This window comes from Leptonychotes weddellii, chromosome 5 (assembly GCF_054177405.1).
Source record: "Leptonychotes weddellii isolate Sample4059 chromosome 5, ASM5417740v2, whole genome shotgun sequence".
Classification (NCBI taxonomy): Eukaryota; Metazoa; Chordata; class Mammalia; order Carnivora; family Phocidae; genus Leptonychotes; species Leptonychotes weddellii.
The window spans coordinates 138,797,032-138,817,221 of NC_138373.1; positions in this window are offsets into that span (position 1 = coordinate 138,797,032).

Sequence of the window (20,190 nt, forward strand, 5' to 3'; positions counted from 1 at the left end):
AATGCAACAAAAAACCCAAATGTGTAGGAAAAGAGATCAGGCTTCTTGTTACCTGAGGAAGAGCATGGGGGGGAGGGGAAATTGGAGGAAAGTGCTCAAAAGATACAAACTTCCAGTTATAAATAAATACTAGGGATGTAATGTACAAGATGATGACTGTAGCTAACACTGTATGATATATAGGAAGGCTGTTAAGAAAGTAAATCCTATGACTTCTCACCACAAGGAGAAAATATTTTTCCTTTTTTTTTCTTTCTTTGTATTGTATCTATTCGAGAAGATGGATGTTAACCTGTTGTGGTAACCATTTCACAATATATGTAAATCAGGTAACAGGCTGTACACCTTAAACTTATACAATGAGGTATGTCAATTATTTTTCAATAAAACTGGAAAAGACTCCAGAAAAAAGGAAACAGGAGAAATTGAAAAGGAATAATCAAACTCCTTCAGTATAGCCTTTTGATTTAAATCACTGCCATTTTCCTCAAAATATTAATTTTAGCTGTAAGAAATAATCATAATAATAGACCCGATTATATGTTTTTCCAAAAGAAATAATAGTTTGCCAACTCTTAAGAGTGTGATATACACTGTAGTATCTTGATCTTCAGACAGTATTAGGAAGGAGATCTTTTTGTTAGAGCTCTTTGCTGTTAATGGGTCCACCTTTCACATCCCACCTTTTCTCTCTTCCACCCATCTTAATAATTCACTTACTTCTTAAGATGTATCTTGTTTGTCCATTTCGTTAAACCTATTGCATCAGTCTCTGAAGAAATGAGGCAGCTACTCTAGCACTCCAAGTGTTAAATAAAATTCAGCCTCTGGGGTAGTAGACAATGAAGGCACAAATTGGGAGTGTGATAGTGGAAACACTGTAGTCAAAAGACAACCCTGCTCCTAGTTTCATCAGATATCTCTCCAGCAGCTACTTTCTGGATCTCCCATGGGATATCTGTACTTTAGTTCTCCATTTCTTTATACCCGTTTTCCATGAGAGGAATGTGGTGATTTCACCAGGGATCTTTATGGCCTTGCCATGCTCCTCCTCCTACCACAGGGCCTTTGTGCAGGCTGTTCCCTGTCTCTGGAATATTGTTTCTTCCCATGTTGCCTAGTTAATTACCCATTTGTCCTTCAGATTACAGCTCCGGCTTTCCTTCCTCAGATTAAGTCTTCACCTGACTAATCAAATTCCCTTCCTAAAGGCTCTCATAACACATGTACCTTTTGTTTATAACACTTGTCATGTTGACACCTGTTATGACAATTTGATTAATGAAAGCTCAATCATGGCATCAACTGTTTTCACTCATCATTGTGTTTCCAATTCTGGTACATAGTACCGTCTCGATAAATATTTATTAAATAAGTGAACAAATAGCTTGTGTTCCTTGGATTACACTTAAGAATTTCTGACTTAGATATGCTTGCATCCAAGAAGCATTCTGTTTCATGTTTGCACTGGCACAGTGTGTTGGCAATTAATGTGATGTGGTCTCACAATCTATACGGTGATACCATTAATGACTGTTGAAAACTGAAACATTGTATTGCTCTCTTATTTCTGGTGGTAGGTTTTGTAAATCACATCACACAATTATAATACTGCTGTCCTTGTTGATGTGTATTGTTGATAATATAATGCACACAGTCGTTGATGTAATGTAGCCAGAAATTTTCTATGGAGAAGAATGTTAGGCTTTAATGATTTTTGATGTACTGAATGATAACCGCTGTGTTTGCAGCTGAAAAAAAATGGTAATAGATATGAAGAAAAACTATAATTAGTTCTTTGGGATTCTGAAGCCGTGTCAATATGTGGCAGGCAAGGCTTAATGTCACAGCCCCTGTGGGCTTCAGAAGTAGGAAGTCATGGTATATTTGCCCTCTTTGGTATAGTATTTTGGAATCTCAGAGAAGTCCCCCCAAAATATAAGAAATGTTCTTTAAGAAGTTCATAATTTGGTTGGGAACTGGCCCATACAAACATAAATCTATAGTTCTAACAATATGGTAAAACACACACACACACACACACACACACACAGAGCCTTCTCCCATAGGCATAATTGTAAAGATGAGAAAGAATCATCCCAGTTGACTGGCAAGACCCTCACAATCTGGATACCAGCCCCTCTTTTCTGACCTCATCTTCTGCTCTTTCCCTGTTTCACCTCACACTGGTTGACCTCAGAACATTTGCACTTGCTGGTGTCTCCCCCTGACATGCTGTTGCCCCAGATAACCACATAACTGGCTCATAACTTTCAAGATTTGACTGTCACCTTCTCAGTGGGGCCTACTTGGGCCACACTGTTTAAAATTCTAACATCAGCCAATCTTGCTGTCTAAGATCCATCTCCCTTTTATTCGCCAGTGCATTTTATAGTACCTAATAATGCTATATATCTTACTTTTTCTTTTTATCATTTTTTACCACCTCCCCTCACTAAAATGTGAGCTCCTTGAGAGCAAAGACCGTCATCTGTTTTCTCACTGCTGTGTCTCCGGCGTGTACACCTGATACATTGTAGGAGCTCAATAAATGTTGGATGAATGAATGAAAGCACTGCATAGAAGAAAAGGAGAAAGTAGGCAAGCTCACTTCAGAGTTACAGACCCTGTTTTCAGCACTGACTTTCTGGGTAATCCCGGGTACACCAGTTCAGCTCATCTGTAAAATGAAACCTATCCCCCCTCAAGCCTGTCTAGAATTGTTCTCATAGGTGCTGCCTCTTCCTGAATCCTAGAAACAGGACTAGTCATCTCTCTCATTCTTCTTCACGTGGGGCTTGCTAAGTGACAGCCATTAAAATCAGAAAGGCTTTCTGGAGGAGTAGGTTTTGAGCAGATAGAGATTTGAAAGAGACATTAGCAAAGTCTACAGAAGCAAATCAGTTACGTTTGGGGCTTGAATGAGATGATGGTTATTAAGTGTTAGCACAGGGCTTGCCTGCAGTAGGGGCTTGATACCCTGTGGAGGACTACTTGCTGTTCTTATCGTGCTTAAGCACCGTACCTGCTCTGCACACAACGAAATGAGAGTGTTGGAATAGGCTAGAAACCATGGAGCCACATGGAAGAGAGCAAAATGAAGAAGGAGATGTGGAAAACCAAGACAATCTTAGGAGGTCGTAACATGACCAGGTACTGGATGGGATAAGAGTCTTTCCTCGTGGATGATGGGAACTGTGAACATCAAGTCACAGGCTGGGAAGCGGAGTCAGGGAGCCTTCTGGAATACTGGAAACATTCTTTGTCTTGATCTGGCTGGTGGTTAGATTGCTGCATACACCCTGTAATTCATGAAGCTGCACAGTTGGTAGTATGTTGTGAAAATTCAGGAAGCTGTGTATTTTACCGTATGGAAGTTGTACTTCAGTGACAAAGTAAAATTACGTCTCTGTGTGTGTACCTGCGCGTGGGTGTGGAATCCCGAGGGAACTTGCTGAGCAGTGACAACATCCTTCTTGATGATGATGTGGATGGCTACACAAACACGTAAGGAGGGCTTTAAGCAAGAAATTTATCGTGACCAGTGCACAGAGAATTTGTACTTGAAACCCAGAAGGATGGTGGTGCTGCTGTTTGTGCTGAGGCCCTGGAAGGAGAAGCTTGGTGGGCGGTGATGGGAAGTGGGGGGGGCCTCAGGGAGGTTCACTGGGGTCCGTCAGTGCCCAGTGTCCGCGTGGTACACTTGAAGCAGCTTCAAGGAAGAGCGTTCCCTTTAAAGTGAAAAGAACTGAGAATCCAGCCGACCCAGGGAAATTTCTGCTCTGAGTCCATGATGAGAGTTGTAAAAATCTCCTGTGAATGCTGGAGATATTTTTTAACACCACAGAGGAATGTAGGAGAGCTCTAGAAATTCTGACTTTCAGAAGTAAAATACAGAACTCCAAATATCTATAAGGTAACCTTTATGAACACTGCGAGGCTGATAATCATAGAATGGCAGAACTGAAAAGATCTCAGATGCCATCTGATTCAGTTAGCCTCATTTTCTAGAAGCTCATCTTCAGGAAGGTGTGGTGTAGCCTTAACAACACATTTGGTTCATTTAAAGCTAGAGAGAACTTAGATCTACATGGTAAATTGCTTCTTAGGACTTCCTGCCTGTCTGCCCTCTCTTCTCTCCTTCCTCCCTCCTTCCTTCCTGCCTGCCTGTCTTGCTGCCTTCTTCCCTTCCCTCCCTCCCCACCTCCCTCCCTTCCCTCCCTCCCCCCTTCCCTCCTTCCTTCCTCCTTTCTTTTTCAAATTAGGGATGCATGTTTAGCAATCCCTTTAACAACAGGATGAATAATTACTTTTTAGATATTAAGAAATTGTATTTATTTTAGTTCACTGTAGTCAATAAATTGCTACTGGAATCACATAGTTTAATATATTGAAATTTATACCAAGTTCTTTATCTAATTGGAACTATGAAGTAAAATAGCTTATTTGTTTTCTGTGTAGGCACTTCCTCTAAAATACGTAACAAAATTGTTTTCAGGTCAATAGCACCCTCACAAAAGGAAAGCAGAAACATTAATATTATAATCCTAGGTAAGCTGTTCAAACACACACAACAGCCTACTTTAATTTTTTTAATTCACACTAAGTTGTTAGGAAAATTACTCATGTTCCTAGCATAGGTTCTTATTTCTGGGTCTGTAAAATTAAAACAAGAAGAAATGACATGAAAATATTGAGAGAAAAGTCGACAATTAAAATTTTCAAACTTAACCTAGTCATCATCAATTAAACAACCAAGGAAGTGAGTCAGTTTTGAGATGGATCTTGGAACACTTTCAATTAAAAGGAGCAAATTCATTTTCATCTCTTAGCTATATCTAAAGTGCAATTGAAATCCTAAAATATTATTTTTGAATTAGGCATTATGGCTAAAATTAAATAGATCATCATGTACTATATTAAGGCTTACAATACTTTTCCTTTTTCTTTTCTTTCAAGTATCAAAATGTAAAAATGGTTATTATCGCCTTTTAGTAAAATAGAATATATTAAGTAAAAGAATTAAGACATTTTTCTATCCCCGTAAGTACATCTGGGGAAAGAATTTGAAAATTCTTGTACCTTGAGCTCATATGGACTCCTGCCCTTAAATGGACTTCACATTGCTTGTTCTAGTCCCACATGTGAATCATTTCTGACCTCTAAATCAGGAATGAAAAGAAAAACGGGAATGGGGAGATGTATTTTCTCTTTGATCCATTCTCTGATCATAAAGGAAACTGGGAATATGGAAATGCATTTTCTCTTTGATGCAGGTTTTGATCAGCATATTTATAAGCAGCTCAGGGAGTTCTTGCAGAGAAAGAGAATTGGGAGAAATCTCCCACGCTGGTGCTTCTCTGGTTCCAGTGCATCGGACAAGATTATAGAAAATACAGAGGCACTAGGCATTCGTGGTGGGGTTCAATCAGATAGTCAACAAGTATTTAGCAAGCATCCGCAGGGTGCATAACTTTGAACCGCACCCCAGGCATAAACCATAACCTCTCACAACTCAGCTCTGTGGGTAGGAGATTTAAGTATGGTTAAGAACTTCATACTGTCAAACACTGCGTTATTTATTCTTAATCCAGAAGCTGGCATTAAATCTGATATCAAGCCATTGTTGATGTGGTCACATTGACAAGGTTGGTACAGAAATTCATCCATATCCTAGGAAGCCTACATCTGTACCATGTCCTGTCCTGGTGTGACTATTCGTATTATCATCTTTAAGTTCTTCAATTCCCAACATCAATTGGAAATCTCACTCTGTTAGTGGTCTTAGTTGTGCCCCTGGAAACTCAGTGTGTCAGAGACATGATAGATTTCTAGTTGGATTTAGTGTCTCTACATCTCCTCCTCCTCCTTTTCTTTCTTTTATTCATTTCTGTTGCCACCCCCTCCCAAAACAGAGCTCTAAATGCTTACCCATCTTTGCCTTTATGGTTATTAGCTCTCACACCCAGGTAGATCAGGAATCCTCCTTAGGACTTGTTGCCATGATGTCTGGGTCTGGGCTGCTTAGTTCTGGAAATTCATTTTTTCCTCCTTGTTCTCTAGTGTGAAAATCCAGCCAAGGGGCAATGGGATATAGAGTGGTGGTTCCCACACCTTGATGATGATATAAATTAAATTATCTTAAGCGATCTTTCTTTTTAAAAAAGAAGTCCCAGGGTGCCTGGGTGGCTCAGTCGTTAAGCGTCTGCCTTCGGCTCAGGTCGTGATCCCAGGGTTCTGGGATCGAGCCCCGCATTGGGCTCCCTAATCAGCTGGAACCCTGCTTCTCCTTCTCCCGTCCCCCCTGCTTGTGTTCCCTCTCTCACTGTGTCTCTGTCAAATAATTAAATAAAATCTTTAAAAAAATAAAAAATAAAAAAAAGAAGTCCCTGGGCCCCTTCTCTGGAAATTCAGATTTTTGTAGGTCTGAGATGAATTTTGATGATGGACCAGATTTGGGAAACACTGCTTTCCTGTAAGCCTTGCTACTCAGCATATGATCTACAGACCAGCAGCATGGCCTCACCTGGGGGCTGGTTAGAAATGTAGAATCTCAGGCCTTACTCTAGACCTCTTACATTAATCAGTCAGACTCAACATTTTAACCAGATCTCCATGCTTTAGCACATGAAAGTTTGAGAAGTTCTTCTGGGAAGAACTCTGACTCTGAAGCAGCAAATCTCGATGGTGCTTTAAATTTTCTCTGCTCATTTCTTCATAAGAAAGAGCAGGGAAGATGTAGAAAAAGAGACAGAGAGAAAGAGAGTTGGTTTAAATGATGTCTTATTTATAGGATTTATAGGATTCTAAGTAGTTTTAAAGAGATCTTTTATCAGCAAAACTGAACAGAAAGGTAATAGAAATGAAAATACCAGGATGTATCAGGATATATATGTGAGTGTGGTATGTTCAGTGTGTGTGTGTGTGTGTAGATGTTGTGTATATTTTTGTGCTGGTGATGAGAAAGCAGCAGTGCCATCCCCCAGCGTATGAGTTTGCTAGGATTGCTATAACAAAGTACCACAAATTGGGTGCCCTAAACAACACAACCTTACTGTCTCACAGTTCCGGAGGCCAGAAGTCTGAATCACGGGGTTGGCAGGCTTGGTCCCTTCCGAGGCTGTGAGCAAAGGGGATGTGCTAGGCTTCTCTCCATGCTTCTTGTAGTTCTTTGGCTTGTGACAGCATAGCTCCAATCTTTACATCTGTGTGTGTCTGTCTCCAAATTTCTCCCTTTTATACAGACACCAGTCATACTGAATTAGGAACCACTCTAATGACTTCATTTTAACTTGATTACTTCTTGGAAAGACCCTATCTCCAAAAAAGGTTACGTTCTGGAGAATGGAGGACTAGGACTTTAAACATGTGAATGGGGGTGGGGGGACATGATTCAACCCATGACATCTACAAGAGTCAACTGCTAATGAGAAGAAGGATGTGAGGTCCCTGAATCCCTCACTGTCCTCTGAACTATTGTGGACCAATCGCTCCTGGGAATTCCTCTTTCCTGGCCTTGAGGTCACACCAGCCCAGGCTGATTATGCTAGGCATCATTCGAAAAACACAAATCCTTCAGCTTTGCTGACTTTCACTTCTTGACCATAAGTGAATGGGGGACCAAGACAAATGATCTTCGATGGACTACTGGAAAGGTTTATTTCCACTAAAAATCAAACCCACCATAATTTGTTTCTAATGGCCCAACGGATCTCTGAGTAAGGCCTACAAATCTACAAGGCCCTCAGTCCTCACAGCTTCAGGAAGGCAAAAATGTCAGTGATTTTCTTTACTAGGCACTGCGCCAGGGTCCCCCGGGTCCTGGTTTTATTATTGCTGTATCCATGAGGTGTGGTCTGTGCATAATCCGGGACAGTCAGCCGCATGCCGGACAGCCTTGATTTAAAGCAAAAATGCCATGGCTGGTATAGCCCAAATAGTAGGAAGAGGGGTGCAATGAAGCCTAGAGTGAGAAATGGCTCAGATTTGAGAAACTTTAGTATTTACAAAACATGAGGGGACATAAAGAAATCATGCTACCAGGTAGGAGAAACCTGCACCCCACAAGTATTTCTTTGAGAACCTATACAATTACAAGAAGTGACTCAAATAGTAGAATAAAATGTGTTCATATTAAATCTGCCAGTGACACCTGCTTTTGTGAACTTAAATCAAGTTGTTCAAGGTGACGTTGACAACTTGGAGAAGTGGATACATGCAAACAGCAAGAGGTTTCACAGGTAATTCATGTGGGATAATTTGGTCGTCAGAAATATAAGCCACTGATGGGATTGATTTTGCAAGAGAGTGGCAACTAAGTTTCAGAGGCTAGGTGGGATGGGCAGGTGACGGTAGAGCGTGAAGGAGGTGTCCTAACATGGACATGTGCAAATGGGATGGACAGATCCGAGCATAGGGGTTTTCAGACTTTTTTGAGAGTGACTCATGGTAAAAAATAATTTTACATTGTGACCTAGTATATGTACGTATACATATATATAAATCTGGAACAGATGTTCCACAAAGTAATACCCTTACTACATGTGGGACTCTATATTCCATTCCATTCCATTCTAGTCTATCCTATTCTATCCTATCCTACCCTTTTCTATGTGTCTTCATTTTTAAATTATGATTTTAATGCTAGCGTGAACCACTACATCGATTTTTAAGACCCACGTAGTGGGTTACAACCTGGACAGGATGAGAGGATTATCACCATACTAGCGGTTCTCAATAGGGTGGGGTTGGGAGGTATTTGACAATATCCAAAGAGGTTTTAGGTTGTCTCAGTTGGGAGGGTACTACTGGCATCTAGTGGATAGAGGCCATGGATGTTGCAAAATATGCTACAGTGCACAGGACAGCTCCCCACAACAAAGAATCACCACGCCCAAAATGTTAGTAGTGCCGATGCTGAGAAGCTGCTCTGTACTTAGCACTATTCTAAATATTCTTGAAAGCAAGATTTTCAGGCTGAGTTCCTTGAAGCCTTGGGAGCTCCGTCAAAGTGGTTCAAGAGGCGAGGGTTGGGGCAGAGCCACGGGGCCCTAGTCCTCCTTCACTCCCCCACCTGTCAGAGCAGGCTGGACTTTAGTTGTAGGAGGACGAGCTCATCCGGGTTTGCTTGGGACTTTCCTGGCTTTAACTCCCTAAGTCCCACATCTCAGGACCTCCCTCGGAGGCAAACCGGGCCAGTTGATCACCCCCTAGTATAGTGGACAAGAAAAGTGGTTCTGGAGGAGAAACGGTTCTGCTTAAAACAAGAGGAGAAGGTTAGTATAAGCCACTGCTTTCGGAAGCGTGAGGCTTACAATGGGAGTCTGCTGAGGAGAACTTGGAAAGCTCGAAGGGACCAGTTTTCAAATGTTATTAGTGGTTTGGGGACCAGTCTTGTGAAAGAATGTTAAAGAACTGGGTTTCTCTCCCCAGGCTGGGAACCCTGGGGAGAGAAAGATCTTAATCACCGTCTTCACGGCAACGAAGCAACGAGGCTGTGTGAACGATTTTAAGCAGATGTTCTCTGCTTCCACATTTGACAGGTTAAGAGGCATTCTAGCGAAATATCAGAAGACCTTCTTGCCTTTAAGAAAATGTTTGGAATATCTGTATTTTTTCTGAGAAAAAAAAAGATAAGAATTTACCTTTAAAAAAATAATGTTTTGAGTTGGGTGCTTCCCATAGTCAGGGGACTGTTGGCTATGGTCTCTCGAGCTTCCTTCCGTCCATGATTCTATGAATGGCTGGAACCTTTATCTGGTAAGTGCCCTGGGCTAGATAGACTCCAGAAGTAGTGAAAAAAGACACAAATCCTGTCCTTTAGGAGACCGCTTTCCCCAAACGGTCAGTCAAAAAATCAACCACATTCTTTTTTTAGGTCATATCTTCTTGAAAGTGTCCCTGTAAGGATATGTTTTCCCTATTTCCTGGAAGCCAATTTATTGTTACTCAGGTGACTCACGTAGTTTCTCTCAGACCTCAGAGGTGCAACTAATTAAACTTCAACAAGGTAGCACCTGACCTCACTACCCGACCTCCTTTCAGTGCCATTTCGTTAGACTTTGGTTCAGTGTTCTCCTATGCTTTTAGCAGAAGGTTAACAAAATATTTCAGAGCTATAATTAATAATATAGTTTTTGTTCTTTAAGTGTTTTGAAAGCAATAGAAATTTCCCCTCCGTCGCTGTTTGTGCCCAGAGTTAATATAGTTGTGTATCAAGATAGCTTCATCTGAACTTCCTTTCTCCAGAAGAGACTAATAATATCTCCTCTTGTGAAAATGGGATATCCACCCAATGGTGAGGAGAAGGAAGACATTCCTACATGTAGAGTGTTTCCAATCATTTTAAAAATAGAAACTGCTTTTTATTTCCCTGATGCATTGAGATCTTGTAGAGTGTGACATGTTGGCGAAGCCTGACTCAGGAAGTGAGGGGTCTGCTCATTGAGATGGAAAGCCCTAGAAAGGAGCATTAAGTGAGCTCAGCTGCTGTCGCCTTTCCCTGCCCACTTTGTGGAAACGTCCGGGGAATAAAGAGGGAGGGCCGCTGAGGGTCTGTGGGTTCACAAATGAGCCTCTTCGCCAACTTGTCAGAATGCTTCTGGATATAAACAGTGCCTTCCTAACAAGGCAACACCTCATTTTGCTCCCTTAGGAATAGAGAATCTCTTTGAAAACTCAGGAACTGTGTTACTGGTATTTACCGTATTTTAATTATTATAGACCCATTTGTTCAATTTAAGAGGCCGTGGATAACACTTAAATACCTGAATGGTCTAGCCTGCATTCGAAGAGTCACTGAGCTATAAAATAGTCATTTGCTCAACCCTGTTGTCTTAGACCATTAGTTACTACTGAGATCCATAATGATCTGGCCATTTCCAGTGATAAGCGAAAGAGAAGCGGTTCATTATCTTTAACACCCACACAACTGAAATTACTTGCTGCAACTCTTAACTGAACGGCTCTATTGGCTAATAGTTCTTCTGAAAATTAAATTTTTTGTTAAAGAAATTCATTTCCCCCCCTCAGCTAACTGCACATATATCTTGTTCTAGAATACATATTATGTCCTTAGCAAAAATGGAATGTGGAAATCTTTCTTACATTTCGAATAAAATATCATTAAGTAAAGTTCTTGCTGCTTGAGTGAAAGAAGTCACTGTGCAACTAATATACAAAGTAATGGCCTTATTCCAGTTTGCTTTCTGGCTGGAACACAATGGCTCAGCACAGACATCTCAGAACCAAGTCGGAAAAAGGAACAATAGAAAGAAAATAGAGATGAATTGTAGATTCGGGATGGTTTGGCAATTTACTAAACATTTCTCTGCTGGGTAAGGAAAAAGAACTTGATAAATACAATCCGGGGAGCAGGGTGAGAACCTGAGCACCTAGGTTGGTAGAGTGAAAACAAAAGCGGACTCTGCTAATTTAAATCCATAATAAATTGGAATAGGGGTGTGTGGGAGGGGATAGATAAGGAGGGGAATAGGAGTAAAGGAAGGCTGAGGTAGCTGGCGAGGAGTTAGGCTCTGCACAGTGGGAATGATGGTCATTTTAGGAACGGGAAGCAGAATACTGCATTCTGAGTGTTTATCTCTAACATGAGCTTTAGGCCCTAGGCCCCTGCTTCTTTGCTTTTTAAATGTTTGCTTTTTGTTTTGTTTTAGAGGTCTTAATCACTTTCTGAAACTATGATATAAACCGTGCATTTGCTTCTGGTATGGCTTTTTCTACTAGATGGGGGATTTCGTCTGTTTTGTTGCCTGCCGTCGTCTGAGGACCTAGAGCAGTGTGTGACTCAGAGTGGATCCTGGTACATATTTTTGAATGAATGAATGAATGATTAAATGAGAGCCATGGCTACCCTTAAGGCTTTCAGAAAAATTGGAGGAGATCCAGAGGAGTTGTGCTGGCCCACCTAAAGTGACCTTGTATCAGTTGACCGGTTGGTATCAAATGAAGGTTTCAGTTACTTTGAAGTTCTAACAGTCCCTTCTTTTCCCAGTTTTCTCTTTCCAGTAACCTGGCTTTTACCTGTGTAAATTATTGGCCTCTGTCCTTAGTTGAGAGGCATAGACCATATTATATACTGTTTTGTTTTCTGAGGAGAACGGAATATGGTTTTTTAGATTCTGCCACGTTATTTAAGCGATAGTTTTTTTTCTACTCACCAACAAATGATTAATAATAAAATAATGATAAACATCATTTAACAGTGATCTTTTTTTCCTGCTCTAGAAATATGGATGAAATGTATACTGGACTCTCGGTCCCACATAACCCTACATTCCGCCTTCTGGTTTTCCACTCCAGAAGCTGAGAGCTAACAACCAAGCATTAAACTTGCTTAATGCAAAGAAGCTGTTACTAGGATGGCAAATGGAAATGCTTTCCTGGTCCAGAATGGTAATGCGAGCTAGTGAAGCTGACCTGCCTAAAGCAACAGGGACAGGTGAGGCCTGGGGTGGGTGAGTTGGAGAGTGCTTGCCTCATCTGAAGGTATTCCAGTTCACATTTTGAAAAGTTATGCTAACCAAACATAACACACAGATATTAGCATTTGGGGAATGCTGTTTTGTAGCTGTGATTCCTGATCTCAAGCTAATGGCATTAAAATGCTGATTCTGCTCATAAATCTAATTTTTGTTTTATAATTCCTTAAAATTTGTCCAATCAATTCTGTGTCTCATATGATGGTCTTATGTGTATATATATATATGTATGTACTGTGAATATATGTGAATGAATATATATGAATATGCATACATTCAATGAAAATTAAGAAAAAGGAGTTTTGTATCAAATCTATAGTAGAGAACAAGACAATATGTGGAGGATGGTAAGGCAATCCATGTACTGCAATAATTCAGCAAAAGCATGAAATTAGAGCCAGAGGTGATGAGGAAAACTGTAAGCTGCCACCTGTTTCTAAAATCTTGGAGTGATGAGTAGGGATGAGGCTCTCCCACCCCACGTGGACTATGATTTAACCCAGTTCTGTTTGCAGTTGGTTCAAACCCTACTCCTCCTTTACTAGTTGTTTGGCCTTAGACATGTTACTTAACTTGCATTAACCATGTGTTAAAGTATCCTTGTCTGTGTTAAAGTATCCTTGAATGATTGAAAAACTGGTTCTGCTAACAAAAAGATTAATCTGTCCCTTCAACATGTTCTCTCCAGGCTCTCAGAAAAGACAAATCTCACATCCTTTAGTCAAAGATGAGGTTGTCTTCCATGGGCTGTGTGCCTCTCTGAGGCTGCTCGGTCCCTTTCAAATCCATTTTTGGAGTTTAGTTGCATCAATAAAGTTCTAGGAGGGGCAGGATGTATTTGAAGGGGCTGCATGGAGTTAGCCACTCACCACTTTGAGTTTTCAGTCTAGTTGTCTCGTCTTCCTGAACCCTTTGCTTTCTTCTGGTGGAAATGGGAATAACACACGACCTCATGAAGCTGAGGGCAGATAAAGGGAGGCAACCTATATAACTGTGCTAAGCAAATCCATAGCACTTTCTCTGCTTCCTTAGATAAGGAGGGGAGTGACCAACCAGGTTAAGAAGGTGATGACCCCCACCTATCATTACCTGAGACAGTGGCTCACAAATTCTTAAGAATAGTTTGGAAGTTGATAACGGTTAACCTTTTTATTTCTGAAGGATTTTTCCTTGGTGCACGCACTCTCTCTCTCTCTCTCTCTCTCTCTCTGGCCTCCATGAGCATTATTCCCACTAGACCCAAATTCAATTACAAAAAAAAGCATATTTGACATTAAAAAAAAAAGTATCAGCATCATGAGATAAATGCAATTTTCAAATGTTATGTAACCTTCGGGCATTAAGGAATGATGCAGCCCTACCTAATCTCTCAAATAGCAAAGATAAAGCAATCAAAGAATTGCAAAATGTTACTGCTAGAAGGAATTTAAAAACCTGACAAATTTTTAATGTCAAGGGACTTTTAGAGGATTCTTACCAAGTAGACCAACATATTTAAGATGCACAGAATTCCAGGAAGCAATAATCCGTTGTTTTTAGAATAAACTAACACTTCAAAATAAACTATTATTAATTAGCATATCTTGAGTATTTATTTTGTGACAGGCAGAGTTCCAAGTGCTTTACATGTATTAATTCACTTAGTCCTCTTAACAGTTGAACATAGAATCTTGCACAAGGTCATATGGCTCATAGGGCCTGAGCCAGAATTTCATCAATCTGGGTCCAGATTGCTACTGTCTAGTGTAGATGATACTATGCCAACTGAAAAATTTGCAATACAGCAGAGCTGCTGTTCCATTTTCCACCTTCTATGTGTAACACCACCCCAGTATCAGCTGTTCACATTGTCGCTGGAGTTTAGATTCCACGCCCCAGGCTGCTTTGCAGCTACATTTGGCCTTATGACCATGTGGTAGCCAGTGGGATGCAAGAGAAAGTGTTGCATGGGAATCCCAGGAAGACGGTTTAAAAGGGAGATGAGCCAACTGAGAGGCATCTTCTCTGTGTGCTTCTCCTTCTGCTTTGTCCTCTTTCAGGCTTGCAACCTGGATGTGAAAGTTGGAGTAATTACATGATAGCATGACCTTGAAGTTGGAGCCATGTGCTGGGATGGTGGAATTTAAAGATAAAAGCCCCCATTCCAATTTTGGTCTATTTACCTCCAGACTTTTTTTAAAGAAATTTCTTCAATGTCCAAGAGAGGTCTTTATATATATATTTTTATTTATATTTATATTTACAAATATTTATATTATATAAAATATATATAAATATATATAAAATATATAAAATCTTTAAAAATTGTATATATATAATTTTAAGATTTTATTTATTTATTTTTAGAGAGAGAGCATGAGCAGGAAGAGCAGAGGGGGAGGGAGAAGAAGGGAAAGAATCTCAAGTAGACTCTGTGCTGAACACAGAGCTTGATGAGGGGCTCAGTCCCACGAGATGAGATCATGACCTGAGCCCAAACCAAGAGTCAGATGCTCAGCTGACTGAGACACCTAGGCATCCCTATATTTTTTATTTTACAACATAGTAAAATATATAACTTACTAAAACATATATTTGTTTTAATTTATATTTGACATATAATTATTTTTATTTGATTAAAATATATATTTTAATATATAAAATTTTATTTTATTTATTTTTAACCAGGGTTATTTCCCTCATCATTGAAATATTCAGAGGTTACCTTTGTTGTGGCCCGGAAAAGCAAACCCGTTTTAGTGTTAGGGCAGGGTAAATATAATTAGAAAGTGAAATATATTTTTAAAATCATGTAATACATTTTAATCCCCAAAACAAGGATTAGGGGATTGTCAGCAGGTTTGTATTATGCCAGTGAACTCCTCCATGCAGGGGTTGTATTAATCGAAAATTAGCAATTAGCTCACGTAATTCCAGAAGTACATTCTCTAAAATCTCTTTTAGCTATAAGAAAACAAAAAGTATCCTGAGAATGAACATGATGACATGTAGTGTGGGCAACGGCTCTCTTCTTTACTGGTACAGACAGAGGACCCAGTGGTGGGCCAATTAGAAATTTCTAAGTAACTTCTTTCACAGGCTCAGTGGACACTGCGCTTCTTGGAGCCTTCAGACTATTTTACAAATTTGGGAAAGAGAAGTCCCTTCCAAGTTCTCCAGTTCTTTAAATAAAAAATGTTGACCAAGGAAAACTACTGCTTAAACAGAGCCAACTGACTTGAAATGAAATGAAATGGTCTTTCATTAATGTACATTTTCATTTCTTCAGGTGACGTTTAGTCCCAAATAAAGCAGAGATAATATGATTTTTCTTTTAACGTTGACATTATGAAGATTCCAGTAGAGACTTTTCCAGTAGAGAAAACCAGGAAAAGGTGAATCTGATTTATGTTCATTTCTTAAAAGAGGAACATGCCTCGCAACTTCGTTTCTAAAACTTTTGAAGTTTGGACAAATAGCACTCCATCATCAATTACCTGGGGAAATTTGCAGATATTCTGATAACATCATATATCTGTATTTATTAAATCGTGCCACAGGGACCTGTTTGTGTAAGAGGACAATAAAGCATTTTCCTGGGCATTTAACTTTCTTCAAGCTTTCACTGCAATTTGCACTTTCCGGAGTGGCTTGTTTTGCAGCTTTATTTCCCCAGAATTTCAGGTGTCCTCTTTTAACCCTTTTCCTGCTGCTTGATTTTCTCAGAACGTTTCATTCTGCTATCAGTAGCAGAGCTGACAGTTTTGATTTAGGAGAAGACATAACCTATAGTTTAAAGTAGACTATCAAGAAATATAATTCAGCTATGTCCTGTGAATTACAAATTGTGTTGTCTCATCTAGGTAATTCAGATTTTTGTTGTCTGTTCCTTTGGTCTCTCCTTTTTTTCTTTCTCTCTCCTTTTTTCTTACAATATTAAAAGCCAATTCAATGATTTCCTTATCTGAGGAGACCAGCTGTTTCCTGGAGGTTGGATCTAGTCTCTCCTTTCTAAATCAATGTCTGTCATAGGGAGACAGAAAATATGTGTATGACTTACAGGATTTGTCTTCATGATGATAAATGTTTAGTTAGAACATTGATTATAAAAATAGAACCCAGACTTTGAAAAGCAATTTAAAGCTATGGTATCTGTCTGTTACAATCATTAAAAGCTAATGAGTATATTTCTTTGGTGTAGTTAATCTTTTCCGCAGCCTAACAACGGTGTTAATGTGGGAAAGATTACATTTCGTGTATGATAAACATTTTGCTGATTAGTCCCCAAATTATATGCTAACTATTTAGCCCATTATTTAAATGTGGCATAGAGTAGAATCTGCTTCTTAACTAACGATCATGTAGAAAATGATCCAGACTCGGGCAGAATCGAAGGAACATTTATATGTTCTATACTTGGAGATACATTACATGTGATTAAAGTTTTAAATTGTTGAGGGAACCGTTGTTTTCAAAGAGATCAAAAGTGGCTTTATGCATACCTCTTACTACAGTTGGTTTATAATTATTTATCAAATGTCTGACAAGGCTAATGATTTTTGTCTACATTTTGCCATCCCTCTTACTAGAATTATAGTTTATTTGCTCCACTTTTAAAGATCATAAATATGCATAAAATAACAACTGGCAGGATTTTCTCTAAATTGGGAGCATTTTTCATAAAGCAATAGCTTCCTAAAACACCTGAAACCTAAGTTTGAAACATCTAAAATTCAAAAATTTCCTATGATTGTAGTTTCAATTTTCAAAAAAGCATAGGTTTTTAGATCTGGGGTGCAGATAAAGAGATTATCTAATTCAAACCCTATTTATTTTTTCAAAAACAATATTGACCAAAAAATTCAATTGGGAAGTTGCTCTTAATAAAACATTTACTTAAAAATCCAGGGTACTAATGAAGGAGCCCCTCCATATAAATGTATATCTATATATACACACATATATATGGCATATACCCACATATCTGACTCTATAGTACAAGTAACAGAAAATGGAAACTGGCTTTAACATTGAAGAAGATCTATTGGCTTCTGTAACTAAGGTCTGAACGCATGCTGGGTTTCAGGCTGGTTTGATTCAGCGGTTCACCGATGTCCTAGAGATCTTTGTTTCTTTCCCATCCTTCCTTATTGTCAAGCTTCATCCTGAGGCTGACTTTTCCCAGGGTGGCAGAATGCCTTGGCAGTTTTAAGCTTTATATCTACATATCATACCAACCAGATCGAAAGAGAAAATCTCAGTTGAATCTTGTTTCCCAGAAGCCCCAAGAAAACTACCCCTCGTGTTTAAATTGGACCAATACCTCTGGCCAGAATCACACCACAGGTTGAATTGCTTAGGGCTGGGTTTATTTGACAAGTAGCCAGGGAGATGGGTAAAACCAGAGGCTTAACTGTGGATGAAACCATCAGGATGTATGCCTTGAGTTGGAGGAAGACCTGTGCCGTCTCCCCCAGCCCTCACCACTGCCCCGTATTTACATGGCAAACAACCACAGCTTCTACTACTATAGATGAATCTTTGACTTTTAGTAAGCATAGAAGTAATTTATGCTCATTGTAGAAAATTTGAAAACTGCCATCAAGAGTAATAAAAAAATTTAAAAATCACTCATAATCTCACTTTTAGAAATTACTAACTAACCATGAACATTTGGTGTATCTTCTTCTAATCTTTTTAAAAGGTGCAGTATTAAGATTGCACTTATATCTGTGTCTGCCAGTTTATCTATTTTATGTATTTATCTTCAGTTTTATATCCTATTTTACATTTCAACCTAACCCTATTGGAAGCCTTTCCCCTTAACATTTAGAACCTTGACTTTTCAAAGGTAGTTGAAGAGTAGAATTATTGAGGAGATAGTAAACAGTTATAGGCGATGCCCTGTTTCTCATCACGCTTCCTAAGCCTTTTCAGTTTGTCTTTTAGCATTACTGGGCTGAAAAGGTCACTGAGACTTGACTTCATCTCTAAATGGTTCTAAAAATTCCCCCTAGGTCCCAGGGCTTACTGTGGAGTAGGGTTGCAATCAGTAGAGGTACAGAAGCTATGAGTTGCTAGAAGAGGGCTTCTTTGGATGACGGCAGATAAATGCTGACCTAGGAGACCACTGAAGACTGATTGGGCATCAGAACACTAGGTTTTAGTTTAGTCTCTGCCACTATCCAGTATGTGAGTTGAGAAATCACTGCAAGTGCTCTGTGCCTCCATTTGCTTATTCCTCGAGTGGGGTAAGGGTTCTTCTCTACCTTGGCAGAATAAAATTATGCGAGACATGACTATGGGGGTTATAATGAAATGATTTCCTAATATATATCTAAATGTAAATATCATTTTTGCTTTATAACATTTTGCATTATTTTATCTTTTTGTGAAGCTTTGGGATGGTTAAAACAGATATTATTAACCCCATATGACAGATGAGGGAACTGAGTGTGAAAATGATATGACTAACAGTAGAATCACTCTGCTTTTTTATTTAAGGCATCACCACTAGTTAAAGCACTTGGTGATGAGGATAATGATGGTTATGATGACAATCACGATGGTGATACCTAACAGTCAAGAGAAGTTAACTAAGAATGACGTCACCATGAATAACATTTGTAGTTATCTGTTTTCAAAAACTGGGCTTAATCATTCCATTTTCTCTCATCTAGTAGAATTGGTGAAAATTGTTGAAAAATAAATTATTGGTTTTTCTAGTGTTTTGAAAGTAACACATATTCAGTAAAGACAACTTAGAGAACACAGGGAAGCAAAAGCAAGAGGAAAAGTATCCCTCTACTTCTGCTAGATATAGAAAACCATTAGTATTTGGCCCTTCATGTTTTTTTTCCCTATGTTCACATATGTGTATCTTTTGGTAGTAAGTTTTTTTCCTTAAGATTTTATTTATTTATTTTTGAGCACCAAGTGCAGGGGAGGGGCAGAGGGAGAAGCAGACTCCCCACTGAGCGGGGAGCCCAATGCAAGACTTGATCCCGGGACCCTGGGATCATGACCTGAGCCGAAGGCAGACGCTTAGCCGACTGAGCCACCCAGGTGCCTGGTAGTAGTAAGTTCTTGAACAAAGAAATCATAGAGAGACCAAGGGATGACTCCATAATACAACAACAGTTATTAAGTGCTAATTTTGATGATATTATCTTAAGTGCTTTGAAGATATTAAATAAACTATGCACAATTACTGCTAATAACTTATGGAGTCAGTTCTAATATTATCCCCATTTTACATGAGGAAACCAATGCAGAGACAGATTAAGTCACCAGAACTTCCAGGGGATGCCCTGGAATCTGAGGATTTAGGACACTGATCTATATCCTAGAAGCATTCGTTGCACCATCTTTTGGCTTATTTTGCTTCCTGCAGAGTATTAAGCAAGCTTGCAGTCTTGGAATGGAGCAACTAAGAAATCAGTTGTAGTGAGAACAGAAACCCTGACTACTCACTCATGGCAGGGAGCTTATGGGGTTCCATGTTAAACCAGTCTCTTCCCAGGAAATGGTCAAGATGGTGAAGGACAGGAATATTTAAATTCTTTAGGAAAATGTTATAGGACCTTCTTTTTGTAGAGTCTGCTCATTAGACTCTTTCACAATGACATTGCTTTTAACTTCCTGAATGGATACTGTGACAAATGATATTTTGATTATAAATTAGTGGCAAAGCTAAAAAATTATTTTAAAATAT